The 22,409-nt window shown below is 44.3% G+C and overlaps 1 pseudogene; it reads left to right on the top strand.

Annotated features, from left to right (window-relative positions):
* The first annotated feature begins 8,322 nt into the window (after positions 1-8,322).
* The window catches only part of LOC138646178 (zinc finger protein 850-like), a 116,456-nt pseudogene continuing 102,369 nt past the window's right edge, over positions 8,323-22,409 (top strand).

Below are 22,409 nucleotides of genomic sequence, written 5' to 3'. Positions count from 1 at the left end.
GAAGTTGCAGCAGATTTGGTATAGCTCCCCACAGGAAGAGATTACAGTTAGGAAGAGGGATGATTAAGGGTGCAGGAAATAATTGAAGGACACAGGGATAGCAGTTTCCTTTACCTTTAACTAATGAAATGCAGGTACAGTCCAGGGTACAGGTAGCAGGTGGTGATGGGGTCCAGGCAGCCGGGAAACCGCTTTGGATCCACCTAACCAGGTGGGTTCGGAGGCCTTCCTTCTGCGCTTTGTACTCTGACCTTTGCTGACTGAAGCTCTGCACAAGTCCTCTGTGTCGGTACTTCCAATCCGTATGGCCGACAGCCTGAGCTTGTCTTGAGCACTGCCTTCTCACTGGCAACCCCAGGCTCCTGACCTGCTGTGTTGCTTGCGGATGTCAGTTGGGGCCAGGAGACTTGGAATCTCCTGCCCTCCAGATTTGGTGGCTGAGTATGCAATCCTCTCACCGCCACAGACTCCGGTGTCCGGTTGCTTTGCGTTTTATCTTGGGGTGAGCCCAATCATAGCTCCAGACCCCAGGTTCCTCTCTCTTGCTTCCTTTCCCTTCAGTGTCTCACACTCAACTCTCTAATCCCCCCCTCCAGACCAGAACTTATAGAGAAGCTACCCTGAAGCTGGGCTTAGAGCTCCCACTTCTGGAGTTAGGAAGTTATATGTTTGTATTACCTGATTAGGCTATCCCTCCTTACGTCCAGGCATGACATCACCCCCCTGTGAGGAAGGTGATGCCATTGTGGCAACCGGACTCCTGGGCTGCCACACTCTAAAATGTCCCAGTAGGCGGCTGCGCTGATTTTGGTCTTGATAAAACACAGTGGACCTACACCAGCAGATGAGATAGCACACCAAACCATCACTGACTGTGGAGACCTCACACTAGACCTAATGCAGCTTGGATTACGTGACTCTCTACTCTTCCTCCAGACTCTGGGACCTTGATTTCAAATGAAATGCAAAATGTACTTTAATCTGAAAACACCTTGCACCACTGAGCAACAATCAAGTTCTTTTTCTCCTTGGCCCAGGTAAGACTCTTCTAGCATTGCCTATTGGTCTTGAGTGGCTGACACAAGGAATGCGACACTTGTAGCCCATGTCCTGGATACGTCTGTGTGTGGCGGCTCTTGCAGCAATGACTCCACCTGCAGTCCACTCCTTGTGAATCTCCCCCAAATTTTTGAATGGCCTTTTCTTAACAAACCTTTCGAGGCTGCGGTTATCCCGGTTGCTTGTGCACCTTTTTCTACCACACTTTTTCATTCCACTCAACTTTCTATTAATATGCTTGGATACAGCACTCTAAGCAGTTTTTTTTTTAGCAATGACCTTTTGTGGCTTACCCTCTTTGTGGTGTGTGTCAATGGATGTGGTGTGTGTCAAGTCAGCAGTCTTCCCAATGATTGTTGAGCTACTGAAACAGACTAAAGGACCTTTTTTTTAAACGCTTAGGAAGCCTTTGTGGGTGTTTTTTGTTGATTATTTTTTTTACTGAGATAATGACTTTTGGGTTTTCATTGGCTGTAAGCCATAATCATCAACATTAACAGAAATACACACTTGGAATAGATCACTCTGTAATGACTCTATATAATATATGAGCTTCATGTTTTGTGTTGAAGAACTGAAATTCACTTTTTGATGATATTCTAATTTTGTGAGAAGCAATTGTACATATGTATATATAAAAATGCATGAATAAAAATGAGACAGATGACGTGAAGGAGTGTTACTTTGTGCTTAAATAAGCAATACAAGTGCACAGTGCATAAAGGTAAGGATATGAGTGCACAGAACGTGTGCAGAAGAAAAAGCAATTATAAAATAAATACTGAAGTAAAAAATGCAAAACAACATTTTTAAAAAATGTTTGGAAAAAAAATGGACAAAAGAAGGTGTATAGCTATGTGTACCATGGGAGGCAAGTGGCACATTGCCAATAATATTATGCTCAAAGTGAAACTAATGAAAGGGAAGTGAGGGCAGGGGAATTATTGTCAATGGGGGAAGAGGGGAATGGAAAAAAGGGAGAGGGATAAGGAAATATGGCAGTGTTGTGTAGGACAAATAAAAAATACACAAAGAAATGTAAAATGCTAAATATGACAAAACGTAACAATGCAAAGGGGAAGGAAAAAGTTGGTGGGGGAAATACTAAGAGAGAAATGTAGTCACGATTCCGCCTATTAGGTGTTTGGAAGCAGTAACAGTTCAGCCGTCCAATCTAGGACGAGTGTGCTGAGCTGTCAGAATGGTGATGGACAGCTCAGTCGTCCAATCGTAGGCTGGAACATGCTGAGCAGTCAGTGTGTTAAGTGAAAGTTCATCCCTCCCGTCAGAGCTGGGGCGTGTCAGGGCTTCCTCCATATGTCTGCTATTTGAGTCATTACATGGCTCTCTGCCTCCAAATAGTACCAGTTGTAGCTTAGCTCAAGTAGTGTGCGCTTATCTGTACTCTGTGTTCCTGTATTTGATCTTTGTTGTGCGACCTTGCCTTTGAGCGTTTGGGACGGGGTGTACGGCAGAGCAAGAAGGGACAACAGGCCGAGGGATGATTCAACAGATTTATTATCAAGAACGCTGGAACAACACATGCAGGTAGATCTACAGAGTCCACAATTAGTCCAACGGAACAGATTCGGGGGCACCTCCCGATAATCCTTGTGCCAGCTAACAAAGCAATAGTCCACACGAGTCCAAGGGATCCCAAAACAATCCCACGAGATATGTCCTCAGCTCAAGTCTCGCCCCGTTCGCTTCCGCAGTCACAGATGGACATGGGGTCTTGCCTCAGCTAAGAATCCCCTCTCCTTTAAGGATCAACTCACATCTGATCTCAAAATAAGAATGGATTGTCTGAGCTCCTGGGATCCGCCCATAAAGGGGGGTAGGGGTCACACCTTCTATTCAATGGTTGGGTCCACCAGAAGATTCTAGACTGATGGGCTCCACGTAGTCTATGTAGTATGTACATTTGACTAGCCACCTGCTGTGAGGAAGAATGGCTATTCACTAGTGGTGTTGACAAAGCTTAAATACATTATAGCTAAAGGCTGCAAGTATTGGGGAAAGGAGACATATTGTTACAGGTGAACTCCCAGCACAAGAAAATACATAAATTACAGCTAATAGAAACCAGAGAACAGTTACATACATCAAATGGCATATTATTCAAATACAGGACAGGGCAAAAGTACATATCATGACAGCATCCGTTTGCCTTGCCCTTTTGTCTTGATCCGCTACTTTCCCAGAATTCTGATCTTGGACTGTGACCTGACTATGCCTTTTGCCTTACACCTCCATTTATGACAAGCCCTCCTGTTATCTGACCATGGACCTTTTGACTACCCAACCTCAAATCTTGTCCGCGACACATATATATAGACGTTGAAAAAAATAGAAATACAATATACAGTAATATAGAATACATACAATAAATATCAAGAAGAATGAGCATAGTTTAAGTATATATACAGTACAGACCAAAAGTTTGGACACACCTCATTTAAAGATTTTTCTGTATTTTTTCATGACTATGAAAGTTGTACATTCACAGTGAAGGCATCAAGACTATGAACTAACACATGTGGATTTATATACTTAACAAAAAAGTGTGAAACAACGGAAAATATCTTATATTCTAGGTTCTTCAAAGTAGCCACCTTTTGCTTTGATGACTGCTTTGCACACTCTTGGCATTCTCTTGATGAGCTTCAAGAGGTAGTCACCGGGAATGGTTTTCACTTCACAGGTGTGCCCTGTCAGGTTTAATAAGGGGGATTTCTTGCCTTATAAATGGGGTTGGGACAATCAGTTGTGTTGTGCAGAAGTCTGGTGGATGCACAGCTGATAGTCCTACTGAATAGACTGTTAGCTGCTTTTTTCTTGCCATAATACAAATTCTAAGTAAAGAAAAACAAGTGGCCATCTGTTATGATCAGGTGGCCTTGGAGCAGCATAAAATTACCTTCGCTGGAGCAGTGGTAACTTTACTGACCGTAAACCCTGATCCTATCACTGCAACTAGAAGTAGCCGTGGGGTGTGCCTAACCAGACCTAGACACCTCGACACAGCCTAAGAACTAAATATTCCTAAAGATGGAAACAGGAAAACTCTCTTGCCTCAGAGTAGATCCCCAAAGGATAGGTAGCCCCCCACAAATAATGACTGTGAGTAGGAGAGGAAAAGACACACGTAGACAGAAAACAGGGATAAGCAAAGGAGGCACTTGTACCTAGATAGGAAAGGAAAGTACAGGATACTATGCGGTCAGCATAAAACACTACACAATATCCACAGCAGAAAAATACAAAAACTCCACCACCTAACTAAAGATGTGGAGAGTATATCTGCGACTCCAGCGAGTCCAACTAGACTGAGAAAAACATCAGGCACAGTCTAGCAGGAACAAAAATAGAAACAAGATAAGCACAGAAAATAAACACACAGCAGTATGTCTAAAAAAATGAAGCAAACACTTATCTTAGCTGAATTGGCAGCAAGCAGGAGAGGCCAGGCAGAGGACCAACACTTCCAAAGGAACATTGACTACTGGCAAGGACTAATGAGTCCTGCACAGCTAAATACCCCAGTCAGAATTGCAATTAGCAGAAACACCTGTCCAAGACTGCTGCTCAGGAATAACTGCATTACCATCAACAACCACCGGAGGGAGCCCAAGAGCAGAATTCACAACAGCCATCATTACTTTAAGAAATGAAGGTCAGTCCGAATATTGGGAAAACTTTGAAAGTGTCCCCAAGTGCAGTTGCAAAAACCATCAAGCGCTACAAAGAAACTGGCTCACATGAGGACCGCCCCAGGAAAGGAAGACCAAGAGTCACCTCTGCTTCTGAGGATAAGTTTATCCGAGTCACCAGCCTCAGAAATCGCAGGTTAACAGCAGCTCAGATTAGAGACCAGGTCAATGCCACACAGAGTTCTAGCAGCAGACACATCTCTACAACATCTGTTAAGAGTAGACTTTGTGCAGCAGGCCTTCATGGTAAAATAGCTGCTAGGAAACCACTGCTAAGGACAGGCAACAAGCAGAAGAGACTTGTTTGGGCTAAAGAACACAAGGAATGGACATTAGACCAGTGGAAATCTGTGCTTTGGTCTGATGAGTCCAAATTTGAGATCTTTGGTTCCAACCACCGGGTCTTTGTGCGACGCAGAAAAGGTGAACGTATGGACTCTACATGCCTGATTCCCACTGTGAAGCATGGAGGAGGAGGTATGATGGTGTGGGGGTGCTTTGCTGGTGACACTGTTGGAGATTTATTCAAAATTGAAGGCATACTGAACCAGCATGGCTACCACAGCATCTTGCAGCGGCATGCTATTCCATCTGGTTTGCATTTAGTTGGACCATCATTTATTTTGCAACAGGACAATGACCCCAAACACACCTCCAGGCTGTGTAAGGGCTATTTGACCAAGAAAGAGAGTGATGGGGTGCTAAGCCAGATGACCTGGCCTCCAGTCACTAGACCTGAACCCAATCAAGATGGTTTGGGGTGAGCTGGACCGCAGAGTGAAGGCAAATGGGCCAACAAGTGCTCAGCATCTCTGAGAACTCCATCAAGATTGTTGGAAGACCATTCCCGGTGACTACCTCTTGAAGCTCATCAAGAGAATGCCAAGAGTGTGCAAAGCAGTCATCAAAGCAAAAGGTGGCTACATAGAAGAACCTAGAATATGCAGCGCCCCAGAGACTTGGTCGTTGCAGTAATGTCGCTCTGCCACTAAGGGGAGTGATGGCACGTCTGATGGCACTAAAGGAGTTCACCTGACCAGGTATCACAGTCACACACTACACTTCACACTCCGGCCACTAGGGGGAGCAAAAGGTTCTATTTATTAGGCCTCTCCTCACACTTTGGTAAAACTGGGGGTTGGATAGGAAGTTAGGAGAGAAGCTGACTGGGTTTTGTCCAGGCAACATCCCGTGGCAGGGGGTGTTGCAGGGAAGATTCAGAGGGGTCCCTGTCAGGCGTGGGAACCTGGCAGTGACTTAGCGACAAGGACAGATCGTTACAGAGCCGCGCCTGCACTAACTTGCGGCGGCATCTAAAGAAAGGACACGAAGCGAAGGATATTGTGGACAGTGAGAAACGAGATCAGGCACAAAGGAAAGCCAGTAGGAGTCGTGCCCCGAGAACGGCAACATCCTACTGAGGCGTGTAGCCGGTGACCGAAACACCAAGGAAGTAACTGACTTTATGCCTTACTTCAAATACCGCAGGACAGTTAATTATAGGTTGGCTGTCTACCATACATCACCTAAGCAGACATAGGGGGCAAGCGTGGAGAGGGGCATTTCTAGGGTCCCAGAATAGCTCCGAGCCTTCCCGTCAAACGGGTGCGTCCTATCCAGATAAACTTGGGGGACGGAGAGAGAGAACGAGAAAGAACAAGAATAGAAGTTGTGAGGGCTATCCCGAATGCTCAGCAGGGTAGCACTACAACACACAGGCGCTAGTGGTAGGCAACGATTTCCACCTGCAAAGGGAACTCTGGATGTGCCATCGGACCGGCCGGTCTCAGACAGCCCAGTTGACAGTGCTCTGGATTGAGGATCCCGAAGTCTTCAGTAAAAGGTAAAGAGACTGCAACCCTGTGTCCTCGTTATTGACTGCGCCTCACACCATCGCCACCTACACTACTGGGAAGTCCTGGGGACATACTTCACCTGTGGGAAGGAATACCATCTAGCTGCCATAACACCACCCCAGTGGACCCCAAGCAGCGTCGGTCGACCTGACCGAATACCACAGGTGGCGTCACGAAACCTTAGCCGACTTTCATCACCCATTTTATTGGACGCCCCTTAGCAGGGTCACGGTCCGGGTCCAGCCACCGTGACAACCCCAGAACTGAGACAGAGAGGACCGGTACCGAGTAACCCGCGGCCCTGCGTCTGGGGGCGCTCCAAATATAAGACATATTTTCAGTGGTTTCACACTTTTTTGTTAAGTATATAATTCCACATGTGTTAATTCATAGTTTTGATGCCTTCAGTGTGAATGTACAATTTTCATAGTCATGAAAATGCAGAAAATCTTTAAATGAGGTGTGTCCAAACTTTTGGTCTGCAGTGTGTGTGTGTAAAGCCCATTTTCCTCATGGGCAGCATCTATGTCCCAGGAGTGCCGCAGCTCATCAGCGATCTCTCATTGACTACAGTCATCACCATTCTGCTCTTCCTCCCCTCGGGCAACAGTCAGGAGCTGTAAATGCGGACCTGCTGTGCACTGTGTAGACCTGACAGATAGCGCTCGGTGCTGTGCAGACCCCACAGATAGTGCTCGGCGCTGTGCAGACCCCTGACATTTAGCGCTCGGCGCTGTGCAGATCCCTGACATTTAGCGCTTGGCGCTGTGCAGACCCCTGACAGATAGCACTCGGCGCTGTGCAGGTCCCTGACATTTAGCGCTCGGCGCTGTGCAGACCCCTGACATTTAGCGCTCGGTGCTGTGCAGACCCCTGACAGATAGCGCTCGGTGCTGTGCAGACCCCTGACAGATAGCGCTCGGCGCTGTGCAGAGTCCTGACAGATAGCGCTCGGCCCTGTGCAGACCTGACAGATAGCGCTCGGCGCTGTGCAGAGCCCGGACAGATAGCGCTCAGCGCTGTGCAGAGTCCGGACAGATAGCGCTCGGCCCTGTGCAGACCCCTGACAGATAGCGCTGGGCGCTGTGCAGACCCCTGACAGATAGCGCTCGGCGCTGTGCAGACCCCGGACAGATAGCGCTCGGTGCTGTGCAGAGCCCGGACAGATAGCGCTCGGCCCTGTTCAGAACTGACAGATAGCGCTCGGCCCTGTGCAGATCCCTGACAGATAGCGCTCGGCGCTGTGCAGAGACCTGACAGATAGCGCTCGGCCCTGTGCAGATCCCTGACAGATAGCGCTCGGCGCTGTGCAGAGACCTGACAGATAGCGCTCGGCGCTGTGCAGATCCCTGACAGATAGCGCTCGGCGCTGTGCAGAGACCTGACAGATAGCGCTCGGCCCTGTGCAGATCCCTGACAGATAGCGCTCGGCCCTGTGCAGAGCCCTGACAGATGGCGCTCGGCGCTGTGCAGACCCGACAGATAGCGCTCGGCGCTGTGCTGCAGCCCTGACACAGCGCAGCAGGAATCACCACAGCCTGCAGTCAGCAGAGGAGACAGGACGCCTCACAGCTGCTCCCTCCTCTCTACAGCTATCAGCCTGTGGGGTCACATGGTAGGGGCGGGGCTACAGGGAGGGGCGGAGCCAGATACAACAAGAAAGAGCAAAACGCTGCATCCTGCTATCAGCTCTTCACTGGACTGAACGAGGCCCCGCCCCTTCCGGGGACCTCCAAAAATCAACTGCGTTCTAGTCCCTAACAAAGAAGAGGTAAAGAGAGACAGAGGAGAGAGAGACGGGAGGAAAGAGACGGGAGGTGAGAGAGATAGGAGGAAAAAGACAGGAGAAAGGAGGGAAGAGAGAAAGGAAGGAAGAGAGAGAGACGTTGCTGAAGCTCACAACCCATTACCGTCCTGGCTTCATCCTGAAAACATTTTTCTATGTTGCTGTTTTTGAAATCAGTATGAGGATCCTTGACGTTGGATTTTGAGCTTATCTAATTTTTGCCAAAATATCAACCAATACTTCATTTAAAGGGAACCTGTCACCCCTAAAATCGAATATGAGCTGCGGCCACCGGCATCAGGGGCTTATCTCCAGCACTCTGTAATGCATTCTGTAATGCTGTAGATTAGCCCCCGATGTATTCTAAAAGATGTGAAAAAGAGGTTAGATTATACTCACCCAGGGGCGGTCCGATCCGATGGGCGTCGCGGTCCGGGGCCTCCCATCTTCTTACGATGACGTCCTCTTCTTGTATTCACGCTGCGGCTCTGGCGTACTTTGTCCTGTTGAGGGCAGAGCAAAGTACTGCAGTGAGCAGGCATCGGGAAAGGTCAGAGAGGCCCGGCGCCTGCGCATTGCAGTACTTTGCTCTGCCCTCAACAGGACAGACAAAGTACGCCTGCGCCGGAGCCGTGGCGGGAAGAAAAGAAGAGGACGTCATCCTATGAAGATGGGAGGTCCCGGACCGTACCACCCCCCCAGGTGAGTATAATCTAACCTCTTTTTCTCATCTTTCAGGTTACATCAGGGGCTTATCTACAGCATTACAGAATGCTGTAGATAAGACCATGATGCTGGTGGGCTTAGCTCATCTTCGATTAACCATTGTATATATAGTGTATTGTCTAGTGTGCCCTTAAGGCTGGGGTGAGAAACCTCAGGCCCCAGGGCCATTTACGGCCCTCGATGACCTTTTATCAGGCCCCCGAGCATTCTCAGGGACCACATTTTTGGGCATGGAGCTGTATTTTGATTGCCACCAGCTCATTAATTTCTTCTTACTCTGTTAGTACACACACACAGTGTTCACTAATAAACACTGAAGGGCATGCAATGAAAGATTATGTCCTAACACCAGTGCAAGAGTCAGGATGGACTTTGTGGGCAGTGTTTGTACGGCCCCCGAAGGATAGTATAAATATCCAAATGGCCCTTGGTAGAAAAAAGAGTCCCCACCCCTGCCTTAAGGCTATTAAATATATAATTTTACCTTTAGCTGCTCTTTTATGTCCATTCATAAATCCACACATCTGTTTCTCGTCCTAATCTCAAATAGTACTGGGGGCTGGTTTCTGGCCCGATATAACCCTGTTAACGGACCAGGCATATATCGAACGAGGAACTGGTGGCAGTTCTCCCAGGTTGATAAGGTTATGTTTCACTGGGGTTAGTGAAAGGGGCCTTTCAGCCTGTCAGGGTTGTGGCCGAGTGTAGTGCCACGTCAGTGGCTTCTTGGGCCACCTCTCACTCCCGGTACCTCCCTGGGCCCGTGTGGACAGGAGGGGGTCTGTGTAGAACTGTGCCAAGCTGACCTTATTTGTCCCTAGGGGATGTGGAACGTCACGTTACGTTGCTACAAGTGGGGAGACCTTACCACGTGATCCCGCTGACATAATATTGATATCAGACGGGTGACGAGATGTGGCTCCTTCACGTTCTCTCACATAAACGTGTTTTATTTCTATGGTTTATACCATACTTTGCTGTGTGTAAATTATTAAAAAGGGACAGACGATTTCTCTAAAATGATATTTATATCATAAGGAAATGACATAATATAGTGTGTACGCCAAAAATACAAAACTTCCAGACAAGGCAATCTTTATATGATGAAAAATTAAAAATGTTAGTGCACCCGAAATATGAAGAGAAATTAATGAAGGAAATAATTTTGTCGTAATGTAGTACACTTAGCGGACCCGACTCCAGTGACCCCTGCTTCCATCACTAGGTGTTGCTGTACTGACGCTGAGGGCAGCACTGGTGATATTGGTGGTAGCGATCTCGCAATCAAATGTCGGCTCAGATTCCACTCGAGTTTGTAGTAAAAGCGTCTATATTGAACATTCCACGTGAGTTTTCCTTCCGTCTGACTTTTACATTATTTTCACAGTTTTGAAATCCTGGGAAAATCTGCTGAGAAATCAAACTAAAGCCGTAATGGAGAAAGGAGAAAGTGATATGCGGGGAGATGAGTGGCGGTGCAAAGAGGAAGTTCCTACAGGTAACCGTCCTGATGAGGAATCAACACAAAATAAATAAGCGAATAGTCACATTCTCCTCATTCACCAGAATAGACAATTATAGGTTAGATGTTTTATATTATGTGTTTTCTTTGTTTTGTTTTTTTTCCGTAGTGTCCCCAATTCAATGAAAATTCAGATTATACACGGCGCTGTGTGTGATAACAGCGGCTGTGAGTAGTAGTGTAACATACCTATTACTCGTCACATCTAATCTGACAGGTGCCCGCCCCCTATCAAAGTGTATTAAACTGTCTATCCCCTCCCCTCCGCAGTGTGTGACCCCTCCCCTCCGCAGTGTGACCCCTCCCCTCCGCAGTGTGTGACCCCTCCCCTCCGCAGTGTGTAGCCCATCCCCTGTTATATTTTGTAGTGTTATTAGTGCATCTATTAACATTGATAGGAGCATTATCAAATCATTAAATTAACTGGTTTGATAATGTTGCTATCAATTAAATGGTTATTACTATTTTGTGTCTGTACGGCGCAATGATTTCGATAGTGACAAGATCAAAATAGCTTTGATAGTCAATCAATGTCAGACTTATTATCATGTTGTGTTACACAATGAATTTGATAGTGTGATATTATATATGTCTCTATCAAATACGATTATTTGGCTACTATTAATATGATAGTATATTTCTCAATATTATGAAAAAGTGACAGACATTGTATGAGTTTTAAAGATTTTATTCAAAAAAATATTATGTATCAAACACAGCACATTTCAGCCGGATTACAGCATGATATGTAACAGCATACAGCAGTGTTGAATATAATAAAATATAATATCACTGGTATTTTACAAATTTAGAATGAAGTGTTGTCAGCATAATTTTTCTCAGTCTGTGTTAAGAGGTGATTACCAAATAGATAACAGATACCAACAGATAAAATAACCACAACCACAGAGGCGCCACATCCTGTCCACATGGTGTCCAGTGATAGCATCTGATAGAGTGATGTAAGGGTACCGTCACACAGTGGCACTTTTGTCGCTACAACGGTACGATCCGTGACGTTCCAGCGATATCCATACGATATCGCTGTGTCTGACACGCAGCAGCGATCAGGGATCCTGCTGAGAATCGTACGTCGTAGCAGATCGTTTGGAACTTTCTTTCGTCGCTGGATCTGCCGCTGTCATCGCTGGATCGGCGTGTGTGACACCGATGCAGCGATGCGTTCGCTTGTAACCAGGGTAAACATCGGGTTACTAAGCGCAGGGCCGCGCTTAGTAACCCGATGTTTACCCTGGTTACCAGCATAAAAAAAACCAAACACTACATACTTACATTCCGGTGTCCGTCAGGTCCCTTGCCGTCTGCTTCCCTGCACTCACTGGCTGCCGGCCGTAAAGTGAAAGCAGAGCACAGTGGTGACGCACAGCGGTGACTCACCGCTGTGCTGTGCTTTCACTTTACGGCCGGCAGTCAGTGAGTGCGGGAAGCAGACGGCAAGGGACCTGACGGACACCGAAATGTAAGTATGTAGTGTTTGTTTTTTTTACGCTGGTAACCAGGGTAAACATCGGGTTACTAAGCGCGGCCCTGCGCTTAGTAACCCGATGTTTACCCTGGTTACCCGGGGACTTCGGCATCGTTGGTCGCTGGAGAGCTGTCTGTGTGACAGCTCTCCAGCGACCACACAACGACTTACCAACGATCACGGCCAGGTCGTATCGCTGGTCGTGATCGTTGGTAAATCGTATAGTGTAACGGTACCCTAACATTGCAACAGACACAATTCATATTGTCAACTAAATCTCAATATTATATTATGGTGAGAGCAGAAATTAACCAGTTCTCACACAGAGCCAAATATCGCTGCTTATAAAGGTACCTTGTCCTTAACCCCTCTGTGACCTTAGACGTACTCTCCCGTCGAGGTGCCCTGGGCTTATCTGACCCTGAACGGGATAGTACGTCATAGCGATCGGCAGCGCTCACGGGGGGAGCGCCGCCGATCGCGGCCGGGTGTCAGCTGCTTATCGCAGCTGACATCCGGCACTATGTGCCAGGAGCGGTCACGGACCGCCCCCGACACATTAACCCCTGGCACACCGCGATCAAAGATGATCGCGATGTGCCGGCGGTGCAGGGAAGCACCGCGCAGGGAGGGGGCTCCCTGCGGGCTTCCCTGAGCCCCCCGCAGCAACGCGATGTGATCGCGTTGCTGCGAGGGTCTTACCTCCCTCCCTCCCTGCTCCAGGCCCGGATCCAAGATGGCCGCGGATCCGGGTCCTGCAGGGAGGGAGGTGGCTTCACAGAGCCTGCTCAGAGCAGGCACTGTGAAGGCTGCAGCGCTGCTAGTCAGATCAGTGATCTGACAGAGTGCTGTGCAAACTGTCAGATCACTGATCTGTGATGTCCCCCCCTGGGACAAAGTAAAAAAGTAAAAAAAAAATTTTCCAAATGCGTAAAAAAAAATAAAAAAAAATATTCCAAAATAATGAAAAAAAAAAAATATTATTCCCATAAATACATTTCTTCATCTAAATAAAAAAAAAAAAAACAATAAAAGTGCACATATTTAGTATCGCCGCGTCTGTAACGACCCGACCTATAAAACTGTCCCACTAGTTAACCCCTTCAGTAAACACCGTAAGAAAAAAAAAAAAGAGGCAAAAAACAACGCTTTATTATCATACCGCCGAACAAAAAGTGGAATAACACGCGATAAAAAAGACAGATATAAATAACGATGGTACCGCTGAAAATGTCATCTTGTCCCGCAAAAAACGAGCCGCCATACAGCATCATTAGCAAAAAAATTAAAAAGTTATAGTCCTGAGAATAAAGCGATGCAAAAATAATTATTTTTTCTGTAAAATAGTTTTTATCGTATAAAAGCGCCAAAACATAAAAAAATGATATAAATGAGGTATCGCTGTAATCGTACTGACCCGAAGAATAAAACTGATTTATCAATTTTACCAAACGCGGAACGGTATAAACGCCTCCCCCAATAGAAATTCATGAATAGCTGGTTTTTGGTCATTCTTCCTCACAAAAATCGGAATAAAAAGCGATCAAAAAATGTCACGTGCCCAAAAATGTTTTCAATAAAAACGTCAACTCGTCCCGTAAAAAACAAGACCTCACATGACTCTGTGGACCAAAATATGGAAAAATTATAGCTCTCAAAATGTGGTATTGCAAAAAATATTTTTTGCAATAAAAAGCGTCTTTCAGTGTGTGACAGCTGCCAATCATAAAAATCCCCTAAAAAACTCGCTATAAAAGTAAATCAAACCCCCCTTCATCACCCCCTTAGTTAGGGAAAAATAAAAAAAAATGTATTTATTTCCATTTTCCCATTAGGGCTAGGGCTAGGGTTAAAGCTAGGGTTAGGGCTAGGGTTAGGGTTGGGGCTACAGTTAGGGTTGGGGCTAAAGTTAGGGTTAGGGTTTAGATTACATTTACAGTTGGGAATAGGGTTGGGATTAGGGTTAGGGGTGTGTCAGGGTTAGAGGTGTGGTTAGGGTTACTGTTGGAATTAGGGTTAGGGGTGTGTTTAGATTAGGGTTTCAGTTATAATTGGGGGGTTTCCACTGTTTCGGCACATCAGGGGCTCTCCAAACACGACATGGCGTCCGATCTCAATTCCAGCCAATTCTGCGTTGAAAAAGTAAAACAGTGCTCCTTCCCTTCGGAGCTCTCCCGTGTGCCCAAACAGGGGTTTACCCTCACATATGGGGTATCAGCGTACTCAGGACAAATAGGACAACAACTTTTGTGGTCCAATTTCTCCTGTTACCCTTGGGAAAATACAAAACTGGGGGCTAAAAAATAATTTTTGTGGGAAAACAAAAAGATTTTTTATTTTCACGGCTATGCGTTATAAACTGTAGTGAAACACTTGGGGATTCAAAGTTCTCACAACACATCTAGATAAGTTCATTGAGGGGTCTAGTTTCCAATATGGGGTCACTTGTGGGGGGTTTCTACTGTTTAGGTACATTAGGGGCTCTGCAAACGCAATGTGACGCCTGCAGACCAATCCATCTAAGTCTGCATTCCAAATGATGCTCCTTCCCTTCCGAGCCCTCCCATGCGCCCAAACGGTGGTTCCCCCCCACATATCGGGTATCAGCGTACTCAGGACAAATTGGACAACAACTTTGGGGGTCAAATTTCTCCTGTTACCCTAGGGAAAATACAAAACTGGGGGCTAAAAAATAATTTTTGTGGGAAAAAAATTTTGTTTTATTTTTATGGCTCTGCATTATAAACTTCTGTGAAGCCCTTGGTGGGTCAAAGTGCTCACCACACATCCAGATAAGTTCCTTAGGGGGTCTACGTTCCAAAATGGTGTCACTTGTGGGGGGTTTCAATGTTTAGGCACATCAGTGGCTCTCCAAACGCAACATGGCGTCCCATCTCAATTCCTGTCAATTTTGCATTGAAAAGTCAAACGGCGCTCCTTCCCTTCCAAGCTCTCCCATGTGCCCAAACAGTGGTTTACCCCCACAAATGGGGTATCAGCGTACTCAGGACAAATTGGACAACAACTTTTGAGGTCCAATTTCTTCTCTTACCCTTGGAAAAATAAAAAATTGGGGGCAAAAATATAATTTTTGTGAAAAAATATGATTTTTTATTTTTACGGATCTGCATTATAAACTTCTGTGAAGCACTTGGTGGGTCAAAGTGCTCACCACACCTCTAGATAAGTTCCTTAGGGGGTCTACTTTCCAAAATGGTGTCACTTGTGGGGAGTTTCAATGTTTAGGCACATCAGTGGCTCTCCAAACGCAACATGGCGTCCCATCTCAATTCCTGTCAATTTTGCATTGAAAAGTCAAACGGCGCTCCTTCCCTTCCAAGCTCTCCCATGTGCCCAAACAGTGGTTTACCCCCACAAATGGGGTATCAGCATACTCAGGACAAATTGGACAACAACTTTTCGGGTCTATTTTCTCCTGTTACCCTTGGTAAAATAAAACAAATTGGAGCTGAAGTAAATTTTTTGTGTAAAAAAGTTAAATGTTCATTTTTATTTAAACATTCCAAAAATTCCTATTAAACACCTGAAGGGTTAATAAACTTCTTGAATGTGGTTTTGAGCACCTTGAGGGGTGCAGTTTTTAGAATGGTGTCACACTTGGGTATTTTCTATCATATAGACCCCTCAAAATGACTTCAAATGAGATGTGGTCCCTAAAAAAAATGGTGTTGTAAAAATGAGAAATTGCTGGTCAACTTTTAACCCTTATAACTCCCTAACAAAAAAAAAATTTGGTTCCAAAATTATGCTGATGTAAAGGAGACATGTGGGAAATGTTACTCATTAAGTATTTTGTGTGACATATCTCTGTGATTTAATTGCATAAAAATTCAAAGTTTGAAAATTGCGAAATTTTCGCCAAATTTCCGTTTTTTTCACAAATAAACGCAGGTACTATCAAAGAAATTTTACCACTATCATGAAGTACAATATGTCACGAGAAAGCAATGTCAGAATCACCAGGATCCGTTGAAGCGTTCCAGAGTTATAACCTCATAAAGGGACAGTGGTCAGAATTGTAAAAATTTGCCTGGTCATTGACGTGCAAACCACCCTTGGGGGTAAAGGGGTTAAGGTGGCGTGTGCCAGACATAAATTATTCTTCAGGAATGCAGAATATTTTTTTAGGTATGAGATATTGTTGGTTTATTATTTTTAATTTGTTACAGGTCGAGGGTCTTCAGGTGGATTAAGAGTCTAATAAAATATTACAACAACCTGTGTCTTTATTTCATTAAAAGACTTTGTAATAATGTGTGTGTTTTTTTAACCATTTCATACAATTGGATTAATAATGGATAGGTGTCATAATTGACGCCTCTCCATTATTAATCTGGCTTAATGTCACCTTAAAATAGCAAGGTGACATTAACCCTTCATTACCCCATATCCCACCGCTACACGGGAATGGGAAGAGAGTGGCCAAGTGCCAGAATAGGCGCATCTTCCAGATGTGCCTTTTCTGGGGTGGCTGGGGGCAGATGTTTATAGCCGGGGGGGCCAATAACCGTGGACCCTCTCCAGGCTATTAATATCTGCCCTCAGTCACTGGCTTTACCACTCTGGCGGAGAAAATTGCGCGGGAGCTCACACCAATTTTTTCCGCGATTTAACCCTTAAATTTAATAGCTACCGCGCCCAAATTTTGCACATACACACTACTAACAGTAGTGTGGAATATGCAAAAAAAATGGGAATATGACATGGTTTACTGTATGTAAACCAAGTCTCATATCATGTCGGGTTTAGGAAGGAGAAATGAAAAGCCGGCAATTGAATTACTGGCTTTTCTGCTATACGGTGCTGAAGTAAATATAAATATATAGAGATTTCCCATTGACTTGCATTGGGTTTCGTGTTTTGGCCGATACCCCGACCTTTCAAGATAATCGGCCGATTTCACTCGACTCGACTTTTGAGAAAGTTGGGTTTCGTGAAACGCGACTCAACCTCAAAAAATGAAAAGTCGCTCAACCCTAGTAGTCACTGAACAATAGACATAATTTTGACGCCGTTCACTCCAGGGTATGCAATATATTATTATTATTTATATAGAACCATTGATTCCATGGTGCTGTACATGAGAAGTGGTTACATACAAATTACAGATATCACTTACAGTAAGAAAACTAACAATTACAGATTGATACAGAGGGGAGAGGACCCTGCCCTTGTGGGCTTACATTCTACAGGGAACCCAATTTTATATATATATGGAATATATATATTATTCATTATTCAAGAACAGTCCAGGCCACAGACATAGACATATAATTAGTGATGTTACCATAAACCTACAATTATACCTGAGGTTGCTGCCTCTCCCGAATCCTCCATAGACATGAATGAATGAAGTATTCATCTGTGCTCTATGGGGAGAGAGAATAAACATGCTCCCATATTATCAGCGAGTATTCATCACAAGCCAATATCTGCCTGTCTAAATGGACCCTTAAAAAGTAACTGTGAGCTACAAAATAAATATTTACCTGCAGTCATAATGGTAATCTGAGGGTAAATAGCATTTAAAGCAGTTTTACTGGAAGAGTGGCTGCAGGGAGAAAATGAAGTAATGTTTTCTCTTTAGCCACTCACTTCCAGTCATTGAGGTGGTGCAGGGAGCTGTAACTGCTCAGAAAGAGGTGAATGTTACAGCCCACCGCTTCACATGAAAGTGAAAAGGTAGTGGCTTCAAGGAGAATACAACTGAATGACATAGGAAGTTAATTGAGGCTTTTTGGCTTTCTATTTGATGTAGAGATGATAGTTTGATTCTCCTCTCTCATTCGTTTTTTATTATTGCTGAACATTTTATATTTATACGAGGGATGCGCTGCCGACTGAACATTTTTATGCTCGTATAAAATATGCTATCGATGAGGAATTTTTTTTTTTTATCATTTGATTTTTGTAGTAGACAATGATCAGGAATGAACGTAAGAAAATGTGATTCTTTGTGCAATCATGACATCATGTAATTGACAATTTGTTAAGCTAATAACCCTTTCACCTCGAAGGCGTTTTCACCTTCCTAAGCAGGTCAATTTTTTTAAATTCCGACCAGTGTCACTTCATAATGACTATGAAATGCTTCAACGGATCCCAGTGATTCTGATATTTTTTTTCGTGACATTTTGTACTTCAGGATAGTGGTAACATTTGTTCAATATGACTTGTGTTTATTTGTGAAAATATCGGAAATTTAGTGAAAATTTAGCAATTTTCAAGCTTTGAATTTTTATGGCTTTTTTAGGCAACATATCACACTTAACTCCTTCCTGACCTTTGACGCAGCGTATACGTCATGAAAACCTGTGCCAATCCGACCTGTGACGCAGCATATTTGTCATGGTCGGATCACGCTCCTGCAGGTCCGTTGAAAGGGCTAACTGATTTCATCCATCCTGCAGGGACAAGGGGAGTGGTACTTGAGCCCGGGGGGGGGGGGGTGGCTTCGCCCATCTGTGGCTACGATCGCTCTTATTGGCTGTTAAAAGTGATGTTTAACTTTCAATCAGAGCAATCGCAATATTTCACCAATGAAAATTGGTGAAATATTACAATCCAGCCATGGCCAATGCTGCAATATCATTGGCCATGGCTGGAGACTGCGATCTGCCGCCGATCCACCGCCCCCGAATTAGAGTTAGAATTAGGCTATGTGCACACGGTGCGGATTTGGCTGCGGATCCGCAGCGGATTGGCCACTGCAGATTCGTAGCAGTTTTCCATCACGTTTACAGTACCTATGGAAAACCAAATCTGCTGTGCCCATGGTGCGGAAAATACCACGCGGAAACGCTTCGTTGTATTTTCCGCAGCATGTCATTTCTTTGTGGGGATTGCACAGCGTTTTACACCTGTTCCTTAATAGGAATCCGCAGGTGAAATACACACAAAAAACACTGGAAATCATCGGTAAAACGTAGTGCGTTTTACCTGCGGTTTTTTAAAAAACTGCGGAAAAATCCTCACACGAATCCGCAGCGTGGGCACATAGACTTAGGGTTAAGGTTGGAATTAGGTTTGGGGTTGGAAATAGGGTTAAGATTGGAAATAGGGTTAAGATTAGGGTTAGGGGTGTGTTGGGGTTAGGGTTAGGCTTGTGGTTATGGTTAGAGTTGGGATTACGGATAGGGGTATGTTAGGGTTAGGGTTGTGCTTAGGGGTGTGTTGGGGTTAGGGTTGTGATTAGGGTTATGGCTAGAGTTGGGATTAAGGTAGGGGTGTGTTTGGGTTAGCGTTGGAGTTAGAATTGAGGGGTTTCCACTGTTTAGGCACATCAGGGTTCTCCAAACGCAACATGGCGCCACTATTGATTCCAGCCAATCTTGCGTTCAAATAGTCTAATAGTGGTCCCTCCCTTCCGTGCGCCCAAACATATGGGGCACAAGCATACTCAGAAAAAATTGCACAACAACTTTGGGGTCTAATTTCTCCTGATACCCTTAGGGAAAAAAAAAAATGGGGCTAAAAACTTATTTTTGTGGTTAAAAAAGATGATTTTTTACTTTCATGGCTCTGCGTTATAAACTTATGTGAAGCACTTGGGGGTTCAAAGTTCTCACCACACATCTAGATTAGTTCCTTGAGGGGTCTAGTTTCCAAAATGGGGTCACTTGTGGGGGGTTTCTACTGTGTAGGCACATCAGGGGCTCTGCAAACGTAACATGACGTCCGCAGACCATTCCATCAAAGTCTGCATTCCAAAACGTCACTACTTCCCTTCCGAGCCCAAACAGTGGTTTCACCCCACATATGGGGTATCGGCGTACTCAGGACAAACTGGACAACAACTTTTGGGGTCCAATTTCTCTTTTTACTCTTGTGAGAAAAAAAATTGTGGGTTAAAAAATAATTTTTCAGGGAAGAAAAATGATTTTTTATTTTCACGGCTCTGTGTTATAAACTTCTGTATAGCACATGGGGGTTCAAAGTTCTCATCGCACATCTAGATTAGTTCCTTGGGAGGTCTAGTTTCCAAAATGGGGTTACTTGTGGGGGAGCTCCAATGTTTAGGCACATCAGGGGCTCTCCAAACGCGACATGGTGTCCGCTAAAGGTTGGAGCTAATTTTTCATTCAAAAAGTCAAATGGTGCTCCTTTTCTTCCTAGCTCTGCCGTGCACCCAAACAGTAGTTTCTAAACATGAATATAAGGGGGGCACCCCTGCATATATAGCACAACAGGGTGCAAAACCTGGTCTGTAAAATACCATAAACAGAGCACAAAGAAGAAAAGACAAGACCAAAAAATGGTATGCACACCCAGGAAATACAAAAGTCAAATATATATACTTTAATTACACCTCAAAAAAACAACAACCACAGAATAAAACCATTTAAAATAGGCCTAAATATAGGACCAATAAGCCCCACCCCGATGCAATGTACATAATATAACAATGGAATCCAACCCCTGTGCAATACTAAGGAAATCCTGAAAACCTGCACTGTTGGTGGCCCTCGAGGCCTGGAGTTGGGGACCACTGCATCACAGCTTCAGTTATACACTGACCCAAGCTCCACAGACCTTGCTCTTACCATGGTCTTTGGAGCTTGCTGTAGCCTGGTGACCCAGATGTCGTCATGATGACCCGGGCCACATCTCTTTGCGTTCTAAATGCTGCGATCAGTATCGATAGCAGCATTTAGGGGGTTAAAGTGTCAGGAGCGGCGCAGGCACCGCTCTTGGCACTTACTTCTGGGTTTCGGCTTTATGTAGAATATTGCTACATACCTTAATAGAACATTGCTATATACCTTACAATCTGTATGGAATTTTATACTTTTGCTTTTTTTGTACATTTTTAAGGTTCAGATGTAGATGAATGTAATTTTTACATTTATTTTGTTCTTGGCAGATGATTGGACCAACATCTCTGCAGGACATCTGATATCTCTAGATTTTAAAATGGATGATTGTAGCATCACACAAGATACATGCGAAGAGCATAGCAACATCTCAGATATACCCTCAGCCCTTCATATCAAAGAACTATCATCTGATCCTTCTAAAGTACTATCTCCTAATTCATCACAGAATTTTAAGCAAAATAAGAGAGCCCACAAGAAAGAAGACCATTTCATGCTCAGTATGTGAGAAATGTTTTACTAAGAAATCTCATCTTATTATGCATGAGAGAATTCACACCGGAGTGAAGCCATTTTCATGTTCAAAATGTGGGAAATGTTTCACAGATAAATCATCTCTTGTTGTACATCAAAGAATTCATACAGGAGACAAGCCATTTTCATGTTCAGAATGTGGCAAATGTTTTACTAAGAAATCTCATCTTATTAGCCATGAGATTGTTCACACTGGAGAGAAGCCATTTTCATGTTTAGAATGTGGGAAATGTTTCACAGATAAATCATCTCTTGTTGTACATCAAATAATTCATACAGGAGACAAGCCATTTTCATGTTCAGAATGTGGCAAATGTTTTACTAAGAAATCTCATCTTATTATACATGAGAGAATTCACACCGGAGTGAAGCCATTTTCATGTTCAGAATGTGGCAAATGTTTTACTAAGAAATCTCATCTTATTATACATGAGAGAATTCACACCGGAGTGAAGCCATTTTCATGTTCAGAATGTGGAAAATGTTTTTCTGACAAATCAGTTCTTGTTAAGCATGTGAAACGTCACACCGGAGAGAAGCCATATTCATGTTCAGAATGTGGGAAATGTTTTTTTGACAAATCAGCTCTTGTTGACCATGAGAGGCGTCACACTGGAGAGAAGCCATTTTCATGTTCAGAATGTGGCAAATGTTTTACTAAGAAATCTCATCTTATTATACATGAGAGAATTCACACCGGAGTGAAGCCATTTTCATGTTCAGAATGTGGCAAATGTTTTACTAAGAAATCTCATCTTATTATACATGAGAGAATTCACACCGGAGTGAAGCCATTTTCAAGTTCAGAATGTGGAAAATGTTTTTCTGACAAATCAGTTCTTGTTAAGCATGTGAGACGTCACACCGGAGAGAAGCCATATTCATGTTTAGAATGTGGGAAATGTTTTACTAAGAAACATCATCTTATTCACCATGAGATTGTTCACACCGGAGAGAAGCCATTTTCATGTTCAGAATGTGGCAAATGTTTTACTATGAAATCTCATCTTGTTACCCATGAGATTGTTCACACCGGAGAGAAGCCATTTTCATGTTCAGAATGTGGCAAATGTTTTTTTTACAAATCAGTTCTTGTTAACCATGAGAGACGT

This window comes from Ranitomeya imitator, chromosome 7 (genome assembly GCF_032444005.1).
Source record: "Ranitomeya imitator isolate aRanImi1 chromosome 7, aRanImi1.pri, whole genome shotgun sequence".
Classification (NCBI taxonomy): domain Eukaryota; kingdom Metazoa; phylum Chordata; class Amphibia; order Anura; family Dendrobatidae; genus Ranitomeya; species Ranitomeya imitator.
The sequence above is the reverse complement of the archived record's forward strand: the minus strand, read 5'-3'. Positions and strand labels throughout refer to the sequence as shown.